This window comes from Budorcas taxicolor, chromosome 12 (assembly GCF_023091745.1).
Source record: "Budorcas taxicolor isolate Tak-1 chromosome 12, Takin1.1, whole genome shotgun sequence".
Lineage (NCBI taxonomy): Eukaryota > Metazoa > Chordata > Mammalia > Artiodactyla > Bovidae > Budorcas > Budorcas taxicolor.
Window position 1 is genome coordinate 48,847,912 of NC_068921.1, and position 22,136 is coordinate 48,870,047.

A 22,136-nucleotide genomic window follows, 5' to 3' on the forward strand; every position below is an offset into this window, starting at 1 on the left:
ACACAACTTAAGATGCAGAAATGCCCTAAGAGGGCAGCCACTATTGAACAGGTATACAAAATGGATCCACACATACTTCAACAAGGCAAATTCACCTCTGGGAATGGGTCACTGTTGAAAACATTCACAAATGCAGTTTTTACCAAACATTTCATTACTGTTTCATTAAAAATTATATCTCGGTCTCTAACATTCAAATATTTAGGCAACATCTTAGTCTTATCAGAGATGACTTCTTACTTTGAAAAACTGCATTATGTTCTTACTTTTTACTACTGTAAAGTGAAAGTGAAAGTCACTCAGCCATGTCCAACTCTTTGTGACCCCATGGAGTACACATACAGTCCATGGAATTCTCCAGGCCAGAATACTGGAGTGGGTAGCTGTTCCCTTCTCCAGGGGAATCTTCCCAACCCAGGAATTGAACCCAGGTATCCTGCATTGCAGCCAGGTAATTTACCAGCTGAACCACCAGGGAAGCCGTTTACTGATGTACACAGACAATAAACATCAGGTGTGCTTTATTTATCTAAGGGTGGTGATTTAGTTGCTAAGTTGTGTCCAACCCTTGCGATCCCATGGACTGCAGGCTGACAGGTTACTCTGTCCATGGAATTTTCCAGGTAAGAATACAGGAGTGGGTTGCCATTTCCTTCTCCAGGGGATCTTCCCAACCCAGAGATCGAACCCATGTCTACTGTTTGGCCGGTGGTTGTCTGCATTGCAGTCAGATTCTTTATTGCTGAACCACCAAGGAAGCCCCAGTTATCTAACAGAAGTTACCAAAAACGTATATATTTCCATTTCTATATATACTAACTCCCCATATGAAGACTTCAAACTGAAAGACTTCTTTGGCTATAAAGTATTTGAATTTAATTCCATTTCAATGTAAATCTCTTTGGATAACAAACATATCCATCATAAATCAGTATAATTATTTCAGAATGATCACAGAAAGTAGTTTCCTTGTACTGCTCACATAGAAAATCAGTTTTAACTGTCAAGAAGCTTATTCACAATAGGTCTTTTTAACTTGAGTCCCTTGCAATCAAAGATCTAGATGTTGAAATAAAAGCAGGAAACAGATCCGTTTCACTTTGCATCTCTTCTTATAATCAGACTGAGAAAAAACATTTCTTTTTCCCTGGGAAATTTCTTTGTCTTGTGGAAAATGCTTCCAACTTTAATATCTAAGATGATAAAATCTACTCCTTTAAAACGTTCCTCAAGAAAAGCAAAATAAACTGCCCATGATGCAAACCGCACTGGAACCCTCCAGGCTTTTCTTTCCGTGCCCTCTGTAATCGTAACATCAGCTCAGCCCCTGGCCCCCATGGACATCTGCTCTCATCCCTCAGTATTGTGGCCTGAGCATTAAATGTGTCAGCCAGTCATAAAATCTCAACAATTTCCAAATCTTTGGGGGTCAAACATGATGGCATTCCGAGTGGGAAACCCCAGGGTCTGCAGCCACGTCTTCTAGAGGTCTGACATGATGGAAAAGAAAAACATGGCCTGCCTTTACAACAAGGTCATTCTTGCACAGAATTTGGTTGTAAGGAAGACTTTACAAGCCTCATATTTATATTGCCTAAAATATTATTCCATGCATAAACTTCTAGAATTTTAGAAATTCAGTTGAACAAATTTTTTGTTTTCAAATTACACACAACTTGTGGACTAACACAATTTCTGTACAGTCAAATACGAAGAAAAAGCAAGCAAGCCAAGCCCACTGATGGATTCAAGCACTCCCTACTTCCATTCACCTATCAGGGCTCTGCTAAAGAAAGAAGATGGGTACCCTAATCACACTGGGGCAAATCCTTCAGAGATGGCAGCAGCAAGCTGTCCATGACATCCTGCTCGAGGTCTCAGAAAGAGTAGGGCATTTGACAAAATGCAATGATTTCTAATGCACTCCACTTTTCAAGGAAGTCAGTGTTACAGCCAGAAACAGGATAAATGAAAACTCTAAGACACGTGCTTTCTGAGATTTATCATCAGGTAGAAATTGACAAGGGGAAGGAGATTAGACAAGTGTTTAAGACTTTCCATCAAAATATGCAACCAGAAGGAGATTGCAACACTGGCCATTTCCTTTGCAATTATGAGTAAAAATGACTGATGATCCTCACAGTTTTCATTATCCCTGAGATCCAGCATCCTCCCAACTCGGCTACTACATAACTACGTCAGCCAAATCCTATCCTGAAGAAAAAGGGGTTTAGGGTACAGGCTATGCAGGGGGAAAGAAGGCATGGAAAATAAAAAAGCGTTCTGAGTTAAACTAAGAACAGTTGGTGCTGTGAATAAAATCAGTTTGACTTGTTACAGTTTCACAAAGTTACCGCTCACACCTGGAATGATCCGGTATTTGATCCGACAGCATACTCAAACACTGTCCTTATCAAGAGTTAAAAAAAAAGAGAGACAATATAATAAATCCGATTAATTCAACTTCAGTTTAAGGCAAGAAGGGTGCTAGATGTTAACATTTGATTATAATTCCATGTCTCTTAAGAAATTCCTAATAGAAGAAGCTACAAACGGGACATGATGTCCTTGAGATAGTGATACAGAAGATTCTGTAAAATAACTGCCTTAGGGGGAGCACAGACGGAGACAGAAAGGGAAGGAGAGAAGGAGGAAAGGAAAGGAGGAAGGAAAACACATTAGCTTTGGTGAAACAGCCAGAGAGGAGCTGGAGCTAGTTGAGACAGACTCATGAAAGAGGTCTGTGTGCATCTCTACACAACCCTGTAACTACACTTTTGTAACTTGGAATCCATCATGGTTGGTGTATTTATATCAGCAAATGCAACAAGGCTTTCCTCATAGTTCAGCTGGTGAAGAATCAGCCTGCAACGCAGGAGACCAGGGATCGATTCCTGGGTGGGGAAGATCCCCTGGAAAAGGAAATGTCAACCCATTCCAGTATTCTTGCCTGGAGAATCCCATGGACAGAGGAGCCTGGCAGGCTACAGTCATGGGGTAGCAAGAGTCAGACGCGACTGAGTGACTAAATCCCAAATACAGCAAATCAGACCTTTTATTCAGAAAGCTGTTTTCCTGTATAGCCTTGGTTAGATCCAAACTACCAAGCTCAGTGAGAGCATCTCTTTACCAATAAAAGAGAAGTGCTACCAGCTACCTCAAAAACGCCATATGAAAATTACATACAATAATGCAACAGTACTTGGTAGCATACAAGAATTTCAGATGGCTATGTCTATTATTACTTTCAAGAATTAGCCATCAAGTATACATCACAGAAAACAACCTCAAAGAATTTCACCAATAATGAGGTCTCCTTCATGGTCGCACTTAGACCACAGGCTTCAAATGGCTGAACAGCAGTAAAAACAGCAGTGGAGTTTACAAACAAATACACAAAAGGGAAAAGAGTTCAGGTCACTGGGAAGCTATCAAAGCATGCAAGCTTGACAAGGAAACCAGCACAAAATGAGAAATCAACACAGAGGCATTCATTCCAAGTCTTCTATGTGAAGCAGACCCATCTTACATTTCTCGTTTTTAATGTCTTCCTGCTGCTACTGCTGCTACTAAGTCGCTTCAGTCGTGTCCGACTCTTCGCGACCCCATGGACTGCAGCCTACAAGGCTCCTCCGTCCATGGGAGTTTCCAGGCAAGAGTACTGGAGTGAATTGCCATTGCCTTCTCCGATATTTCAAATATACCATCATTGTGCAAGAAATGGCAATGAAATACTAGAAATAAACCCCTAGGAAGCATCACAAGCATTAACTAGCCCTCAGTCCATAACACTAAAGGCACAACCTACTTGTCAAGTCCACGCAGTAAAAGGCGGATGAAGACCAGGAGGAATGTGCTCTCATGAAACTAACACGTTACAATGGTAACAGTCACTGCAAACAGAATTTCAGAAAAAATGATTCGTTATATGTGTACATTTCTGTGTCACAAAAGAGAATCATTTCCTAGCTAGACTAAATATCAGTACTAGATACTAGGGACTCCCCAGTGGTATCCACCCAGTGGCTCAGTGGTGAAGAATCTGCCTGCCAAGTGGGAGACACAGGTTCGATCCCTTGGGTTGGTAAGATCCCCTGGAGAAGAAGTGGCAACACACTCCAGTATTCCTGCCTGGGAAATCTCATGGACAGAGGAGCCGGTGGGCAGTCCATAGGGTCGCGAGAGTCAGACATTACTTAGCAACTAAACAGCAGCAATACCAGTACTAGATACTAAATAAAAGTATCTTCCATACTTTTTAAACTCATCCTCATCTCTCTTCATGGGGCCCAAAACAGGTTTTCAAATAGCAGAAAAGCAATGGTAGAGAGAAAAGTCTAGAGAGAAAAACACCAACCCACACCCCAACTGAGATGCAGCCACCAGGGACCATTACAATTCTCCCAACACATCCAAGGGACGCATGACTCACTGACCTCCTATCTCAAAGATGTCTGGGAAACCTTGGAGTCAGGTAATAAATTGGTTTCTGTCTTACTTAAGGTAGTTCAGTTCAGTTCAGTCGCTCAGTCGTGTCCAACTCTTTGTGACCCCATGAATCACAGCACACCAGGCCTCCCTGTCCATCACCAACTCCCAGAGTTCACTCAGACTCGCATTCATCAAGTCAGTGATGCCATCCAGCCATCTCATCCTCGGTCGTCCCCTTCTTCTCCTGCCCCCAATCCCTCCCAGCATCAAAGCCTTTTCCAATGAGTCAACTCTTCGCATGAGGTGGCCAAAGTACTGGAGTTTCAGCTTTAGCATCTTTCCTTCCAAAGAAATCCCAGGGTTGATCTCCTTCAGAATGGACTGGTTGGATCTCCTTGCATTACTCTAAATCCATCCATGGAATTCTCCAGGCAAGAAGAGTGGAGTGGTTCAGCCATTCCCTTTTCCAGGGTTCTTCCCAACCCAGAGATCAAATCCAGGTCTCCTGAATTGCAGGCAGATTCTTTACCATCTGAAACTACCAGGGAAGCCCCTAAATCTATCCATTGCAACCAAAAATCATCACCACCACCATCATAACCCCTAAAATTTTAAAACAAGTATCCCCGTTATTCTCTGGGATATAAAGAGCTTTAGACCAGTATTTCTCAATTTTGAATGCACAACAGAATTCATTAGGAGCTATAAAATTCCCTTTGAGCCATCAGAATCCCTGACTGATGACCAGAAAATCTCTGGGATACATGCTCAGGCATCAGCAGATCTTCAAAGATGGCCAGGTGATTCCAGGATACAGTCAGACTGAGAACCGCTGCTCTGGCAGAAGGGTTCTTACTCCACAGTCAACATTCATGACTGTCACCTTGAGCCACATGTTCCCATATCCCCTTGTCTCTAGTAAGGATGCCAATCACAGGTTGGATTAAGGGCCCACCCTACTACAATATGACCTCCACCTAGTTAATTACACCTGCAACAACTGTTTCCAAATAATGTCCCATTTTGAAGTTGCAAGTAGAATGTGAATTTTCGGGGGACACCAATCAACCCTGTATAGCAAATAGCAACTCTGGTCAGAATTCTAAGTGTTGATTACAAACAAGTAGTAGAGCAACCTAGTCTCTGGGGACCTTGAAGAAAATAAAGGAGTACATGAAACAGAGCTAGAGTTGAGAGTGTCCCTAAAAGATAACCTGGAAGAGATTCCAAGCCCTAACAGTTTATCACACCCCCGGTGCAATAGAACCACTTCCAAATTCCAGTCTCTGAAATATCATGTTGCCTATGCCTTAGAACATTCAAATCTGTATTTCTGTTGTCAAGAGTTACAGCACTGTCCCTGAAAATTCATATGAGAATTCAAACAATTCCCAAGAGATACCCTGTCATATTTAGAGTTACAATGGAACTACCACATTCTTACTAGGCAAGCATTACAGACGAAATGCGCTTTGTAGAATTAACTACCTCTAATAACCACATACTCAACCATATTTCAGGGAAAATATATTCTGAATTCCAACTTCATACTCTTTAACAAATACCCAGGAAACTAATAAACTTTCCATGATTTAGCACTCTGGGTATCAATCAAATGGCCTGTATATTAATTGTCCTTACTAGTGATAGTTTGATGGCTCAGTGGTAAAGAATCCTGCCAAAGCAGGAGCTGCGGCTTCGATGCCTGGGTCAGGAAGATCCCCTAAAGGAGGAAATGGCAATCCACTCCAGTATTCTTACCTGAAAAATCCCATGGACAGAAGAGCCTGGCAAGCTAAGTCCATGAGATTGCAAAAAAGTCAGACATCACCGAGGAACTGAGCATACAGAAACACAGCAATAGTTAGCACAGACGTTTTGTTTCCAACAACCAAAGAAATCAAAGAGGATGTTAATTATTTTGTCATGCTCGAAAACTCTGTGATACACAAAGAGACCCCATAATGTTTACAGCCATCCGCTGAACTACTACCAAGAGAGAAAAGGAGAGGGAAAATGTATAATAAATATACGAACTACAAAAACTTTTTGACAAAAATCATTATTCCATGGACACAAATTAGTTTGGTCCCTTGGTTAACTTCTTTGGCCTTAAATATCCTATAAATCAACCAGCAATATAAACAAGTTCGTCTTTTTCATTTAAATACTATTGTAACGGAAATGGACAGAATGAGATGGTTTAGCCAAGTTTTGTCTGCATTAAGGAAGAGAAAAGCAAAGCCTCTCTAACGTGTGAGAAATTAGGAGAAACTCTAAGGCAATCAAAAAGTTTTTAATCGATTTTTTTGCTTTCAACAGATTTCAAATATGGGACTCGACACTTTTCAAACTTTAATAACTCACTGTTTCCTAACTACATTAAAATTCTAAATATAAATAAGGCAAAAGAAATCTCCCTTTATAATGTAGCTCAGAAGGGGGAAAAAAGACTCTTCTATTTACTAGGCTGACATTTACTTTGATCTCTTATAGACCCTTTTAGGTAACAATTTATATAACAGAGCAAGCAAACTCCTTTGGGAATTTAAAATACCTTAGAAGTACGAACAAATGCAAATAACTGAAAACACAGGGGGCTGTATCTCCATTGCTTGCCTTGTCTTACTCTGTTTGACAGCACTGTTTTCAAGAACAGGCAAAGAAATAAATCCTTCAATTTGGCTCTGATAACTTAAAAAGAAGCTTATAGCAGTTTAATAACGGAGTAAGATTAAACCACACTTCTTAAAAAAAATATTTCAAAGGTGGCAAAAGGAAGTGCCTTTATGCAAATGTCACTCCTTCCCAACTACCAACTAAGAGTTGTTAATCCACTCAGATGAAGTGTCCAAATATATCTGATGCCCCAACTACTCCGGTGTATCTTCAAAGTGGATTTGAAGGTTCTTAATTGTGCTACTAATTTAGCCACTGACATTAGTAAATTACACGTGAGGGACATTTCATTCTTTTTGCAGTTTTAGAAAATCAACAGTATAAGTAGATGCAAAGGCTCTGGTGCTTCATGGCCATAGGGCTATCTAGCCCATAATAATAATTAACAACATACACTGAGCATGAAAGATACAAAGGGGAATTCAGAATCATAGAAGTTTATGCTCTGCGTTTTGACAGAATTATACAGGTTTATGCTCTGACTTATGACAGCTTCCTAGATCACTCCCTAGCGGCTCAGACGGTACTCAGACGGTAAAGAATCTGCCTGCAATGCAAGAGACCTGGGTTCGATTCCTGGGTCAGGAAGATCCCTGGAGAAGGGAATGACAACCCATTCCAGTATCCCTACGTAGAGAGCAGAACCTAGCGGGCAACAGTCCATGGGAGGGCAAACAGTCGGACATGACTGAGCAACTAACAGTGACTTTCACTACGACAGTCACTGTCGTAAATACAAAATAAAAAAGAATATATCATCAATCAATAAAGAAAAATGAAATGCATTAGACTGATCTGATGAGATAACCAAATGACTGCAGATACAGCTAAATGAAGAGATCAAGTAGATACATCAGGCATCTAACTTGATTACTGCCATAAGTAATCACTCCTCAAGAGTCCTCATGACAGAAAGAAAGTATTATTTAGAGAAGGCAAAGGTTACATTCTTAAATAGACTTGCTAATGTTTACCCAGCAAAACAGCTGAATTTTAGGTACCCTCACTCAAAACTTAACTTTATTAATAAACATAATTCATGCCCAGTGAAACACATTCACAATTATCAATTTCACATTTTTTATTATAAAATAATTATAAATAACAGCATACAAATTGCAAACACATCCCATGAAAAAAGTATTTTTTCTTTTAGACCTTGAGGGGGGAAAAAAAAAGGCTCTACGTTACAGGAAAAACAGGTCTAAAATAACCTGGCAATAGTTCAGCTACCAAAATATATGTGCAAAAAAATGAAGAAAGGCGGAAGAGGAAAGAAAATCGGTTATTTTAATTCCAAAAAAAAGTGAAAGATTTGCAAATCAAATTCTTTTTTAGCATTATGCTTCTGTTATAAAACTATATATAATTCCCCCGATGCTTACACAGTGAATAAAAATCACCTTGAAATATCAACTTTTAAATGTCTAAAAGGTCAATTTCATTGTCATATATATTTCAGCACAATTAAAAATAAAAAATGAAGTGCTATTTAGAGGTTTTTCTATTCATTAAAATAGGGACAGAATGGTTTTCATATGCAGACACATATTTCCAGTTAGATACAGCTATGTGAAAATATACGGACTTAACTCTACTGCTGTTTGAAGAATCAGGTTCTGTTCATCTTTGAATGTCCTAGATTTAGAAAAGTTCTTTGTATAGTGTGAAAAGTTATACCTTTGTCAAGTAAGTAACTTTTTTTTAATGGCCCAAAAGGTAAAGTTTATGCTATGCAAATTCTACTACCATAAAAACAATCACTTTATTTGGAATCAAATATCAGTATCAGTCACCTTGATTTCAATCCAGGTGAATGTGAACATCAAATCTTATCTTCGATTATTTATATTCTGGCACACGGTTACATGAGCTTTTCAATTTTCTAACCACTCTAATTTTAGACTCCTGGGAGGCCAAAAGGTATGGGAACAGAGGGACCCATTTGTGCACCATGATGATCAGCTCCTCCCACAGTCAAGCAGGTGCCCTGTGAAACTTCTCAGGTCCTTTCCTGTGTGAATAGCCACCTAGAAATGTCAGGGGCCTGCCTTGGGTTTCTGACAGGAAATGGTGCCCCTGAAGTGCAAATTCACACGGAGGGGGAGCTGCTGGGCTGAAGGTGCACTGGCAGCAGGGCAGAAGGAACCAGAAAGTCGCCCTGTGCATTTCGTAAAGATAAAATAATCGAAAATGAAAAAAAAAAAAAAAAAAGTGGGGGGGTAGGGAGAGATACAGAATTAGATTAAAAATACAAATCAACTACTCCTCAATACATCTAAAGGATAGCCGATCTGAAGGCTTACAAAGGAGTTGGTGAAGAAATTGGAAGGTGATGAAAATTCTCATCTATTCTCTTCTGTAAGTCCATGTCTTTCTCCCTGATCTCCTTCTAAATTTTGTTGTTGTTCTCACCCTTTCCTCCTTTTTTCCCCATCTAATTATACATCTCAAAGAAATTTCCTTGCCCCTTTAGGTTCAATTCATCCAACCTATGTTTTGCCTGAGGTGGGGGGGATGAGGGGGCAAGGAGCACCCTGAGTAAATACTAAGATCCAACTTCCCACAAATTAGGTTAAAAAAGAGGGTAAGCCAAGGAGAATAGAGTAGTTGGCCTTAAGAGTAAAACTCAAGATAAAGATCCCTTGAGGCTATTTTAAAATGTCCATAAAACCAAAACAGTGGTTTCCAATCCTATATTTGGTGACTGGGGCTGCAGACAGAGTTTAAAGCATATGTTAATACATTAAGCCAAATAATCATTAATTAGATCTAGAAGCCAGAAATACCTTTAAAAAAAAAATCTTTTTAACTTCAAACACTTTTCCTATAAGTAGTTTTAACTGTGAGCATACAAATTCATCATATAAAAAGTCGACAAGTTGCATTACAGAGTTTTTCTTTAAATGAGTCCTAACAAGATGTACTTTATTACAACTGTATAATGAATTCCAGAAAATTACACGACCAGATGTCCTGCCTGCGATCAGAAACTAAATACATGTCAACAATATCACTTGTGGCCCTTGTAAAGAAATAAGAACTGTGATATACACTCGGCATCAGTTAGATTAGCCAATTTTAAATAAATAACTACTATGTTCATTGTTAGAAAATGGTAGAATCATCTTACCCATACATTGCCTCTGGCAATAAAAACTACCAGAATCCTCTGAAAGGCACTCAGGTTTCAAAAGTCAAAACAGTTAATAACCTGTGACCCAGTAATAATATTCCTGAACTAATCATTCCCCCGAAAAAAAAAAGGGAAGAGGAGAGAGGCGGGGACAGGGAGGGAAGGAGGGAGGGAGACAGAGAGGAATGGAGGCAGGGGAAAAAGAAGGAAAGAAGGAAGGAAGGAAGCCTACAAATATAAAAGGCTCACTGTTAGCACCATTTATAACCTAAAAACAGTTCCAGTTCATCCCAAGGAAGCAGCCAGTTTAACTATGGTAAAACAATGTAATGGACTATGACACTGCCGTCATAAACTATACTTAAGAAAGATGGGGAAAGAGCAATATTAAGTAAAAATAACTTGCATATGAGGAATTAGTAAAATACACAAAAATACTTCTTGAATAAGTGTGGTGTGGTGGTTTGACTAAGGATTTTCCCTAACTTAATTAGCATTACTGACATACCTCCATAATATTTTTCTAAAAAACTAGATATATATATTTCCTAATACTTTTAAAATCAGTATATTTCCTAATATTTTCTTACTATTACTTTTAAATATTAATAAACCAATTTCAAACAGCAGTGTTTACAGAAAAACTGTCAAGATTAATCAAGTCACTCCTAGAATTTGTCTTAATATGAGAGATAATAAATATGGCTCTTAAGTGGAAAACGCTTCAAGATTCAAAATGTTCAATTAGTCTTCATGTTTTAACAGGACTTTCAAAAAGCACCTGCTAGATGCTGCAGAGAATTACAGTGTGTGAGAGACAGAAGGGAAGAGAATCATATCATTACGGAAAGCTCACACTACAAGAGGAAATAAAGAAAAAGAGACTTTTCAATTTTAGAAAGGTCATACATGATATGACCAATTACAGTACTCCTGAGAAATAACCAGCAATAATGTACAATGCAAAGAAAGGAGTCTGCCATTACTGCTTATTATTTTTATTTTTAATAGTTATCATTCATTGAGTACTAATTTCCAGACACCTTGCCAGATGTCCTATACAGTTATCATTTCACACTCAGTACAACACTACCAACTAAATTTTAGCAACTGCATTTCACAGATGAGGAAACTGAATCTTAAATAAGGAATATCATTTGTCTCTCATAGCTCATGGGGTTTCCCTCATAGCTCAGTAGGTAAAGAATCCACCTGCAATGCAGGAGACCCTGATTTGATCCCTGGGTCTGAAAGATCCACTGGAGAAGGGATAGGTTACCCACTCCAGTATTCTTGGGATTCCCTGATGGCTCAGCTGGTAAAGAATCCACCTGCAATGCAGGAGACCTGGGTTCGATCCCTGGGTTGGGAAGATCCCCTGGAGAAGGGAAAGGCTACCCACGCTGGTATTCTGGGCTGGAGAAATCCATCCATGGACTACAGCCCATGGGGTCACAAGAGTCAGACACGACTGAGCAACTTTCACTTTCACTGTAATTTGTCCACAGTTACATGAAAGAGATCCAACCAATAATAAAGAGTGGAACTAGGACTTGAACCAAGTTTTGATCTTTCATTGCATCCTTTCTCCAAAAACTCTAAAAGAAAACATGTATAAACCACATAAAACCAGCACTTTTACATTTCTTTATATAACCCCACTAGATTTGCTTTTCCGCAGCTATTTTTATCTGTTCTTCTTGAAACAGAAGACCTTTTCAACTCTATGACAAGAAAACTTCATCATGGTTAGTCACTGCATTATACTCAACAGGTTTCCTATTAAATGTTTCCAAATAAATACAAACTGTATCTTTAAGATCATAAAATTAATACAGGTACTTTTTTAAACAGTGGTTTTAACTTTTAATTTTTTTAATATTTACTTATTTATTTGGCTGCACTGAGTCTTAGTTGCAGCATGTGGGATCGTTACTCGCAGCGTGTGAACTTTCAGTTGCAGCCTGTGGGATCTAGTTCCCTGACAAGGGATCGAACCCAGGACCCCCAACATGGGGAATGTGGAGTCTTAGCCACTGGACCACCAGGAAAGGCCCATTACAGGCATATTTCCAGATCATAATACACTTGAGGTCAGATTTAGCTACACCAAGAACAATCTGCCAGAATATGCTGGATCAGATATGCTTTTAACTTTTTTTTTTTTTTTTGGCCTCTAATGGCACCCCACTCCAGTACTCTTGCCTGGAGAAGCCCATGGACGGAGGAGCCTAGTGGGCTGCAGTCCATTGGGTCGTTGAGGGTCGGACATGACTGAGCGACTTCACTTTCACTTTTCACTTTCATGCATTGGAGAAGGAAATGGCAACCCACTCCAGTGTTCTTACCTGGAGAATCCCAGGGATGGGGGAGCCTGATGGGCTGCCATCTCTGGGGTTGCACAGAGTTGGACACGACTGAAGCAACTTAGCAGCAGCAGCAGCAGCAAGTCTCTCATGATTTCTAAAGTAAGTATTTAGGAAGACCTGTGGTCGGGTTTGGGCCTCGAGGGCACGCAGCATCACTATTCCAATTTGTTCTCGTGTATTTTTCTATGCAGGTCTTACGCTAAACACCAGGTAAGTTTCAGCTTCTAGAACAAATGAACCTTGCATTCTAATATTAACAGCACCTTTGGTCTTCTCTTGAAGAGTTACCTCCTTCCTAAACAACATAATCAGTTCCTTCTAAATTAAGGTCTGTAACTTAATCTCCAAAAGGCACTGCTTTATTAACTCTTACCTCTAGGCCATGGCTAAGTGCAGAACCAAAGCCTAGTGAAAGGAGCCTGGAAAGGAAGAGTTCTTGTTGCTGGTAGAACCTGATTCACTCACAGGTGGGTCTAAGGTACCTAAAATTCTGTATTTTCTTATGAGGAGACATGAATTTTCTTCATAAAATTACACAGTAGATCTTTTTTAGATTACATTTAAAATGTTTTAAGTCCTCACCTATCTTGAATTACCCGAATAAACTGACGGGTAAACATAAAAGTCAGGATGCCCTGGGAGACGTGGACATCCCAGAACCGGGGCTGTGAGGTGGGGGAGGGGAGAGCACCCTGTGCTTTATTCAAAATGGTAAAGGGCTTACTGGAAAACAGGAAACAAAAGAAGATGACCAACAACAGAATCCACTGGAGACAGAAGGGCCACCTCTCAGGAGAAAGCATTAAGAGGCCAGAAAAGCAGCCACTGGGGAAAATCTGGGGAGCAGTGGGCAGGGCTCTGCTCAGCACTGGGCCACTTCTCCCCTAAACCACTGCCTCTCTCTTCCTCTTCCTGCTTCAGACTCTGTATCTTGACTCAAGTCAACCTCTGGTCCAGGGAAATACCAATTCCTTACGCCTCCCTGATAGCTCAGCTGGTAAAGAATCCCCCTGCTATGCAGGAGACCCCGGTTTGATTCCTGGATCAGGAAGATCCACTGAAGAAGGGATAGGCAACCCACTCTAGTACTCTTGGGCTTCCCTGGTGGCTCAGCTGGTAAAAAAAAAAATCCACCTGCAATGAAGGAGACCTTGGTTTGATCCCTGGGTTAGGAAGATCCCCTGGAGAAGGGAATGGCTACCCACACCAGTATTCTTGGGCTTCCCTGGTGGCTCAGCTAGTAAAGAATCCTACTGCAATGAGGGAGACCTGGGTTCGATCCCTGAGAAGGGAACGGCTACCCACTCCAGTATTCTGGTCTGGAGAATTCCAAGGACTGTATAGTCCATGGGGTCACAAAGAGTCAGACATGACTGAGAGACTTTCAGTTTCACTGCATTAGCACAGGGATCTCACACTCTACTCTAAATGGGCATTAACAAAAACTGAGCTTCCTTGGTTGCTCAGATAGCAAAAAATCTGCCTGCAATGCAGAAGACCTGGGTTCAATCCCTGGGTCAGGAAGATCCCCTGAAGAACGGAATGGCAACCCACTCCCAGTATTTTTACCTGGGAAATTCCATGGACAGAGGAGCCTGGCAGGCTACAGTCCCTGGGGTTGCAAAGAACTGGACACGACTGAGTGACTAACACTTCCACTTTAACAAAAACTATAAATACCTACATTTAGAAGGGAGAAAAATTTTAACAGCTCTACCATTCCAGAACAAAATGGCCATTTTGTCCATTACAAGCTCACAATCAACACCCTCCCTAATTCTAGCCCACTTCCAATCAATATGATTTAAAGAGAAAATAATCATATTCTACAGACAATAGGTAAGGAACTTAGTATCACCTCTTAGAAGTTTAAGGTAGGCCATAAAGAATACATTTGTATGTTAATGCAGGCCACAAAAGTAGCATTCTGCAATACCCCACATTCCTTTTATTTAAGGGTAACATTTAAGCTAACACAATGCTAAAGGCTTTGCAAGATTTATCTCATTAAAATCACAAGTTAGGAACCTGTGGTTAGGTATTCTTGCTCTGCCACGGTACAGATGAGGAAACTGTAACTAGAAGGTAACGAGTTTGCTCAATATCACAGAGATGGAGCAAGTGATGAAGGCAGGAATCAACTTCCATCTCTCCCACTCCAAACTGAGTTCTGAAACACTCAATTATACTGTAAGTTGTTAAAAATCTACTTTCTACCATTTTTAATATCTGAAAGGCACTATATTTAAAAGAAGGAGAAACCGTAGGAGGACGAGATGAAGGAGAAGAGGAGGAAGAAAAAAACTGAGTACCAATATGTACAAGGCTCTATACTACATCCACAGATTAGGTAAATAGTCCAAGTCTTGATGGGTGCACAGACTCCCAACAACTCACCGTTCCTTCTATAGGTACACTAATAGAAGGAACACACCGTTCCTGCCTTGGTACACTAATTACTATCTTTATGCTCTTTCAAAACTCTTGCTCACTTTATCCATAATGCCTTTCTTAACTAAGTCCCCTTATTCAATCAATCTAGCGATGCTACTGTATATGATATTGTGTGTGATTTTAAATCAGTTCTATAATTTCTTTTGTTTGAAGATGTGGTACATTAAATTTATATTCAACAATTTACTTTGTTCTAAATGACTAGCTGCACAAACAGTACACTGCACATGGAATACCAAGGAGCGTATACAATTTAGTTTGACGGGCATCTCAGGTGCAGAGAAGTGGATTAATCGTTAATTCTCTGTTTATGAACAACTATCACCATAGGTCTCTTATGTTACTTATGGGATCCATATCTTACTGGTAATAATACAAGCATTTGTTACTTATTAATAATCAACTTAATTTAAATTATTACTAACAAAGAAATTGATCTTTTGTCACATCAGAATTGAATACTTTTTGTGTACAGCTTTAATATGCTACTTGTCATGTTGAGTATTATAAACAGTACACTGTGAGACAATCAAATTAAAAAGTTAGTATCCTAGAATACAAACATGATATACTTAATATCTGATACATTATTTTTACAGTCATGCCAAAAGATCAAGTGGCATGTTGTTACTTGACAAAGTTAACTAAAATGTTTATGATGTCACTGACAAAAAACAGTACTCAATTCGCCAGATTAAGAGATTTAAAGATGTTTTTTCTAGTTGTGATTAAACGGCTTTTTAAAAAAAGCATTTCAAAGATTAAATTTACTTAACTGTTAATTTAGTTTTCTACATGATCCTTTCCCATGATCCTTCTAAAAGAACACATGCTGTGTGTGCTTTTAAAGTTTCCTTCAGCTATAAACAAATGCATCAACAGCTAAAACAGGCTACTTCAAATGTTGGGCTAAGCAACAAACTCAAGTCTTCATCCTCTTCTCTCTATTCATCATTTTAGACAAACAGAAATGATTCCCTTTGAAGATTATGACAGAAATAATACCTTTATTGTGGTGAGAAATCAAACTAAATGATATTCAAAACACCATCCAACCAGAGTTTCTTAACTAAGAACACTACTCACAAAACTCCAATCAGATTGATCAGCTTCACTATTTCTCATGTAATCCCTTGGGTTACTGTTAATGTTTCATAAAAGCACAGGATGAAAACTGAAAATAAAACCTTGGGGTGGATAACAGGAATTTCCAAATCTGTTAGGCAAGGACTCTTTTTGATTAAAGGAATTTCCTTAATATATCCATCAAACTGAAGAGAAACTTCTAGAAAACTATTATAATTAAGCCCTGTAAATGACCCTGAAGTTTTTTCTAATTTGTCCTACTGTCTACATAAATTTTTCTGTTTAATTTGTCCAACTGTCTTCACAGTGGAAGTTCTCTATAACCAGACCTCTCCTACTTGACTTCCCATCACCTGTCAACAATCACTGAACTAAAGGCCTGCTCCCATCCTGCCCACTCTGGCTTGGACCACTTGGTTCAGGCTGCCTGCCACCTTCAGCTACCTATAGCCAGTGTTCAGGGTCAAACCAATCCTTATTTCTCCATGTACTTTCCCTATTACACTTGAGTATTATTCGACCCTATCCATCTTATACTTTATAAGCTCCCTTATGTAGTACATACAATACTTACAAATAACCCTACCCTCATGACTTAGTTTTATTTCTATATTTTCATCCGAAGTTTATAATGTACCACCTGATAACTTACTATTTTAAATATTGAGTTGACCCAAAAGTTCATTCAGGTTTTTCCATATCATCCTACAGAAAAACCCGAACGAACTTTTTGATCAACCCAATACATACAGATGATCAGTTTCTGAGATTTTGTTTGTACAACTAGATTGTTATTTATGCATCTTACACTTCTTTTTTCCTGTAAGTTCTCGATATTCAGTAAATACTTTAAAGCTTGCTGATGAAAATACAATTACTTTTATATGGACTTAATTAATTTTTAAAAAGTATAAACTTTTAAGCCAATAAATGTGTTCAATATTAACTGCTTTTCTTTAAAACTCAATTTTGTTGTACCTACCCTAAAAAGTACCACAGAAAACATCACTTATGGATTTCCTAATATGCAATGTCCTACGGGTGTTATGAAAAATGCCAATTATAATGCTGATCATTCATAGTTTTCTTCAACTCTTCCTCTTAGTAAAAGTTGACACACATTGTATACAAATTAGAATGAGAGTGCCTGCCCTTCTAAAAATCTAACAACTACTACTTGTATAGTACAAACAGTAAAAAATAAAAGTAGCTTTGCTTTTTCTGATTAGGGAAGTACAATGCACATATTCTAAACTCCTCAGAGAATACCTAAAGGTATAAATAAGAAAACTTCAATCATTTGTTAGTTGACAAACTAGTAACAAACAGAAAGAACTGTTAACCATATTTGCTGTGCCCTTTCACATAAGCATACACTTACACGAAAGTATAAATTCTAGAAAGTACTCATTAAATCCTGGCTCCACACCTCCTACTGGTGCAGCCTTGAGCTACTTATCATCCTGATATTTCTGTTTGTTAATCTGTTTAATGGGGCCAATGATATCTAGGAGGAGGAATGCCATGGTCATCAAAAGAGATAATCACTGTAAAACACTTAGCAAAGGTTCTAACATATAGCACATTTTCAACATTACTATATATCGCCGATACAAACGCCACTTTGTAATATGCTTCCTTCAGCTGACAACACTTCACGACCAATTTCCCTACCAATAAATTCAAAAATCTGTTGTCTTTTTAGCAGCAGCTTAATGTTTTCTTCTATCAATGTACCATATTGATTTAACTATCTCTGTATTACATGTTTTGACTCCTTCATTTTTAGGGATAACCATACTCTGGTGAACATGACTGTAGGCAGGCCTTTGAACATATTCATTATCACATTTCTGAAATAACTTCCTAAACTTTCTTGTCCAAAGGGTACTCGTATATTAAATGTTTACACATATTTCCACAGAAAAGTCTTAAGTTTACACATGCACCATCAATGCATATACATGAGTGTTTACCACATCCTCCCCAACATTTGGTCTGGTCATATTTTTAATCTTATGCAAATTGACAGTTAAGAAAAAAAAAAAAACAGTTCTAAACTTGTACTTCTTGGACAATCAGCAAGATTAAACATGAATTCAGCCAGATTAAACATGAATTGATCAGTTAACTGGTCATGTGTAAGTCTTCTTTTGTGAAATTCCTGGTCAAATCTTTTCCCATCTTTATATTGGTGCAGTTGCCTTTATTCTGGTTAAGAGAGTTCTTTCCCTAAAAATACAAATTTTCACTGCCATATATATTTCAGATAGTTTTTTCCACATTATAATCTGTCATTTCAACTTATCAAATTTTTATCATAAAGATATGCTTAATTTTTTAGTCAAATATATCCATCTATTTTCAATATATGATTTCTGGATTCAGCCTCACCCCTTAGAAATTCTTCCTCCATGCAAAATTATAAAAGCATTCACCTGAATCTTACTTTAGTATTCTTATACATTAGTCTGATTCAGTTTTATGAGGCAAAGTATGAGAAAGGTGTATTTGAAATCTTAGAGAATTATTTCTGAAAATATCTCAGGTTGAACAAAGCATAATGCTTAGCCAAACCACTGTATTAAGGAAGATATAGAAGCGGCTTTATCTAAGCTTCCATGGAAGAATATTATAAAAAAGCAAATCATATACAGCGGCTTCATAGTTTTAGCAATTAATTTTTATCTCAATCCATAGACTTCTGTTCTGCTCTCCAGGCCTGTTTATCCCACAGCTTACTTCAAATCTGCACTCAAATTACTTCCTCAGGGAAAACAGGCTCACAGGTGCTGGGTATAAAGCAGGCAGACTTTCCCCCTTGATTCTACAGTGGTTGAAGAGATATATCTTCTCGGTTGGAAGAGATACATTTATTTTTATTAATTTGATTACTTGAATCATGGCAGAGATGATGAGTTTTTTTGATCCCCATTGCAGCAGCTGACGTATAAACAGGTCCTCCAGGGAGGAACAGAAGTTCCCAATAGAGCTTTTCGTCTTGTTTGTTGGCACTTGTTTGTTTTTCTAAGAAAAATATAAAGTCAGATTGAAGCCAAACAAAAAGCTGGGCCACAGTCCTTCTTTGGAAGTAATCCATCTTTCCCTCACACATTTTTGGAAAAGCTGAAGAGAATCACAATCATTCAAAACATTCATTCCTTTTTTTTTTTTGGTCTTTCTAGGATGTTATTTATTAAAAATAGATTCTCTATCTCCCCTCATCCCTGCTAGCAAAAGGGTCTTTCCCAACATTTTTTTTCCCAAATGGATGAAAGAACAGGTTATTGGGGACTCAGATATCATATCGTTCCCTAAGTTGAGAAGTCAAGCTTTTCTGGGTCACTGCTGGGGGAGGAAAGGGTTGGAACATGGCAGTGTGGGTCCCAGCGCTTAAACGTGGCTGACACGGCCATACAGCTGGACTAGAGCTCCTGGGACTCCAGGCTTCAGGGAGCCTGGGCAAGTTCATGATGACAGGCCTTGATGCTCCCCCCGCCGCCTCCGGGGTCTCCAGACAGCTGTGTACTTGATGCTCGAGAAGAGACGAGAGCCAGCACGGCTTCAACATGTGCAAGAAGGAATGGAGAAAGCTTGAAAGGGAAATATATGTTTCATCCTAAAATGATCTGCAGAATTTCAGTACCATTTCATGCTCTTATACATAGGTAAACAGTGTCCTTTCTGACACTCTGCATTTTTAAAGTGTATAAAAAAGAAATTTAAAAATGTATTTCTAAGACTGGTATTCAAAGGATAAGGATTCAAATCTGTGTACAGTTTTGCAGCTTGTAGAGCTTTTTTATAAACATTATTTAGTATTCATAGTTTTACTGTATGAATGAAAAATACTTCCTGCCGTATCAATAAACAAAGGACGCTGCAGCCATCAAGCCATCACATTACAGTGTCCCCAGAGGTGAGCCTTGAGGGAACTCAGGATAGAAATGGGATTCCCGCTATCCAGCAGTACAACTGTTGTAGCCACCCCAATGGTACATCCTCAGGGGACACAGGATGAGAAAGTAGAGGATCCTGGCCCCCAGAGAGCTGAGGTGCACACCAAAGGAATGATTTCAGTGAGCCCAGACTCCTGGCATTTTCCCACAAAGAAAAGTACTAAACTCTTTAACTTGAGATGTCTGGTTTTCTTTAAGTAACAGTCATCTTTTGATGTTCTGACTACCTAATCTTTGTTGTGAAGAACCAACTCATTCAAGAAGACCCTGATGCAGGGAAAGATTGAGGGTAAAAGGAGAAGAGGGCGGCAAAGGATGAGATAGTTAGAAAGCATCACCAACTCAATGGACATGAACTTGAGCAGACGCCAAGAGATAATGGAAGACAGGGAGGGTTGACATGCTACAGTCCATGGGGTCACAAAGAGTCAGACACAACTTAGCGACCGAACAACAATCTTTTGATGTTCCGACCACCTGGTCTTTGTGGCCGGAACTCCTATACAGCCCAGCTCCCCTCCCTGCCTGTTCAGAGCAGCCCCTCAGAGCCATCTGAGGCGCTGCATCCTGGGCTTAAGTCCTCAGTTTCGTTCACCAAATAAAACATGATTCTTAACATTTAGGTTGTGCAATTTTAAATCAACAACAGGGATTATATAGTCAGGGAAGGAACTCAACTTGAATTAACAAAGCTAGTCAGTGGAAGGACTTGAACTCAGAACTCCAACCCACTCCCACCCCAGTGCACACATGAGTCACATTCAAAACCCCTGCCTCTCAAGTGCCCCCTGCTTCACTGCCCAGCAGTCATTCACTCCTTGTGAACCGTCTTGATACGCACATGCTCTAGTCTTCACTGACTGCACCCAGACCACTTCTATCCGGCTAACAATGTATTCTCTCAGCACTGAAAATAAGTCCATGGCCTGTTATTTTGCACTCCTGGTAAATCTCGTCTCCCACTAGTTAATAAATCCTCGGAAGAGATTGTGAGTTCCTCAAGATAAAGACTTTTTTGTTAACTTCCCACAGCACCTGGTATAAGAGTTTAAAAATTGAGAGTTAATAAACTGGAACAGGAAGGCTATATTTCAGAAATGAAAAACAAGCTATTTTTAAAGGCTTAGCCTGACACTAACCCAGACATGGTGTCCCCACGCCCACCAGCAGGCTCCCACACCCGCTCAGAGTGTACACACAAACCTGCATTCCACGCCCAATAGGGACCCGATGTTCCCAAGACAGGCTGAGGTTTTTCAACTCGAGGAGGTGGCAGTACTTTTCTGATCTCAAGGTTTGGGGAGTGTCACCTGGAGGCTTTCTTTACAGAAGTTTTTTTCGCAATAGCTTCTGGCCCAGCAGGCAGTCTGAGAGAGGCTGGAGGATGCAGGAAAGGAAGAAAGGCAAGAAGCAGAGTCAGCAGGGGAAGTTCCTTCACTTCCAATGATGAAATTCCCAAGTCACTTTCACCACCATGCCTTCCAGGATCTCTCTAAGTCACTCAGTCGTGTCCAACTCTTTGCAACACCATGGACTGTAAGCCCGCCAGGCTCCTCTGTCCATGGAACTCTCCAGGCAAGAATACTGGAGTGGGTAGCCATTCCCTTCTCCAGGGGATCTTCCGAATCCAGGGATGGAACCCACATATCCTGCACTGGCAGGCAGATTCTTTACTGCTGAGCCACCATGCAAGCCCACCTTCCAGCATAACGAAAGTAAAAGAATAAGCAGATGAGAAGGGAGAGAAACACCACCTTCTCTCTCATACCCAGACAAGAGATACAAATAGTATCTGTAGAACTTGAAAGTAAAAGAGATTCATTTTCAAAACTCCAAACTACTTCCTAAAGCAAAAATTTTCACAAGCAGCAGTTTTTTCCCTTCCATACGAAAAGCTTCCTCTGTACTTATCTAAATATGGGTGGTTGTATCTGCAACTCAGGCTGCCAAATTCACTCCAAGGGATGAATTCCCTTTTAACATGTAAAGTCACACACTGAGACACACTAAGCCTACTGTGTG

At 39.5% G+C, this 22,136-nt stretch overlaps 1 protein-coding gene across 1 annotated transcript in view; it reads right to left on the reverse strand.

Annotated features, from left to right (window-relative positions):
- KLF12 (KLF transcription factor 12) overlaps positions 1-21,341 on the reverse strand; it is a 411,252-nt gene extending 389,911 nt beyond the window's left edge. Inside the window, exon 1 of the mRNA XM_052650108.1 lies at positions 21,318-21,341. The gene's annotated coding sequence lies outside the window, so the exon portion shown is untranslated. The remainder of the gene's footprint in view (positions 1-21,317) is intronic.
- Positions 21,342-22,136: the final 795 nt, after the last annotated feature.